Source organism: Jatropha curcas, chromosome 10 (assembly GCF_041381405.1).
Source record: "Jatropha curcas cultivar XTBG-Jc1 chromosome 10, XTBG_Jcur_1.0, whole genome shotgun sequence".
In the NCBI taxonomy this organism is placed as follows: Eukaryota; Viridiplantae; Streptophyta; class Magnoliopsida; order Malpighiales; family Euphorbiaceae; genus Jatropha; species Jatropha curcas.
Window position 1 is genome coordinate 16,693,154 of NC_143160.1, and position 2,724 is coordinate 16,695,877.

The window sequence follows — 2,724 nt, forward strand, 5'->3', positions numbered from 1 at the left end:
TAATCCGAAAAGCTTTCATCCTTCCCTTGTCTCAAACTCTCCAAATCACGCAGACTGAACTCATCGCTCTCTTCAGTCTTGAAATGTTTGAGAAAAGCTGTCTGCAGTTTGATCCAATCCTTCTGAACCTCCTCGTCTAAACCGTCATACCACCTCCGATAATCCTTATGCAGTGTTTGCGGGAATGCTCGCAAAACATCTTCCTCGTTATACCGGTTCATTTGGGATACTCGGAGAAATTCAGACAAATGAGAACGAGGATCATTATCCCCTTCAAATATGGAATGCTTGAAGGTCTTGAAAGAGGTCGAGCTGGTCGGGTGCAGGACATACTCAGTTATGTGAAAATTGGTGGTCGGGTCTTTCTCCTTTACCGCCGCCATCTTGTCAAACCTTTCTTTCAGATCGGCGAGTTGCTTGAGCATATCATTTTCAACTGGGACAGTGTTTCCCGCGGAAGCCTGATTACTTGACACAGGTTCCGGGATTGGTCTCTCTTCCGCCACAGGTTGGCTACCCGAAGGGGGAGTATTCTGATTTTGAGCCCTGTCTTGAGCGAGAGCCGCAGCCACAATCTGGGCAATGGTCCTTATCTGAGTTTCAGAAAATCCAGTCTCATTTTCTGTGTTATCTGCCATTTCTACTAGATCTGAGTCGGGTTCTGAATCTGATGAACTGGACTGATTCACGGAGTTGACTGGAGCAAATTCGGGGATTGGGGATGTTCTGATTAAACGCTGACCGGGGTGCCGATTCCAAATTCTCAAAGTGGTTTCCCGGGAAGGATCAATTCTGACAAGAAAAATTCTAAGTTACAGAGGGTCCTGCATGTATGCGTGTGAAAATGAGAGCACATAGGATGGAGAATGCATTTCTAATGCGCTAAAACCGATATGGAAATAAGACCTCGATTTTAACGACCGGATCAAAAATTCGATGTGAATAATGCATCAACAACTTATTTTGTACTTGAACATTTCAAGCATTATCTGTTGTCATGTCATGGCCCACACCTGGTTAGTATTGTCCGCTTTGGGCCACGCAGGCCCGCACGGATTGGTTAGCGCGCTTTTGGGGTGGGTTGAAAAGCCTGGCCCAAGGGACAAATCCGTGCGGGCCTGCGTGGCCCAAAGCGGACAATACTAACCAGGTGTGGGCCATGACATGTCAATCGTTCCTTTTGGATTTACGGTTGACTATTTTCTCTCGAATCCCTAACTTTTGCCTCGGAATGAAAGAATTTCCGAGCGGGATTTTATTTTTGTGGTTTATTATTTTATATCCTTAATTTTTGCCTTGGAACATATGGTCCCAAGCAGGATTTTCTGTTATTTTGTTACAGAATTTTATAATCTCTCACTAATTTTCAGATAATGCGAGAAATATTGAAATACAAAGAAACTGCAACCCCCTTATAACTCCCTTTTCTTTTGGGTATTAGTTTACTATAAGTGATTGCATTATATTATTCATAACGAATTCGAGATCCAGTCTCAAAATCAAAGTCAAATGTCCATACCGAACATTAGCTCTTATTAATGCATGGCTGAAAAAGAAAGTGTTACATGGTGCATGAATGTCACAACATACGAACAATTTATATCATACAGGGGAACGGGAGTTGGGAAATGCATGCCTTCCAACCTTATTTCTCCCACACACGGATTCCATTGGTATAAATTCCGACATCTGTTTCCTAGGTATTGGTCTAATCTCGACAACCAACAGGGGGTTTTGAGATTGACGATATGAACCCTCGGGAATGAATGCGGCATTCCAACAGCATATAGCACCGGGTATACCCTAGGGGAAGTAACTAAGGCTTTCAACTATATGCATTGGCTTCGGTCTTATTGGGTTTAACAAAGTCTGGGTTCCGCAAACAGGATTCGGGCTTTGTTGGGCCTACTCCTTTTGACGCACCTTTAAGGTACTAGGCTTGCGGTTGGTAGTAATGTTAATTCTCGGATGGATGCACCTAAAACGCGAGGTTTAGGCTAGATCCACCGTCAAACTTAAGACCAGTACCGGAGGGTGATACGCATAGAATGAGGTGAGAAGCAAGGAATGCGGTATGAATGCAAAGGTCCTAAGAAAAAATCAAAGCATTTAAACACATACGGACGGTTAATAATTTTCCATCGGCTTTTTCTAACCAATTTTTATTTTAGAAATGATAGGTTTTTAGAGTTAATTCCTAATTGCAACCACTACATTGTTTATTAAAAACAACCGGGGATAGTGGGTGCAAAATCCCCAGTGAAGTCGCCAAACTGTTTTCCCCGGAAAATTTTTTTATTTATTTATTTATATTTTAGAAAAGAAGCGATAAAACCTTTTTGGATATGCGATGCCGAATAAATCGGTCTTATAAAAAATTTTAAGTCGCCACCCATTATTTCGGCAATGGGACCGTTTTTATTTTTATTTTTGTAAAAGTGACTCCATTTTAAACCCATTTTATTCAAGGCCTTTTATTTTGGAAAACTGGTCAGGCGAACCAATGAGGTTCTAGGTAAGGGAATTGGGTACGTCGGCCCGTTGGAAGCCGACGCCTGGAAAAACCGGCCTCTTTTAACCTACGATTTCTAAATTGATTTTATTTTAGAAAAAGCCAATTTATTTAGACCCAACCCGGATGAATCGAACCGAGTTCCTATGTGGAAAATTACTTAACCGTCCCAATCAATTTTCATCCATTGCATTCATCATAAATAAAACATA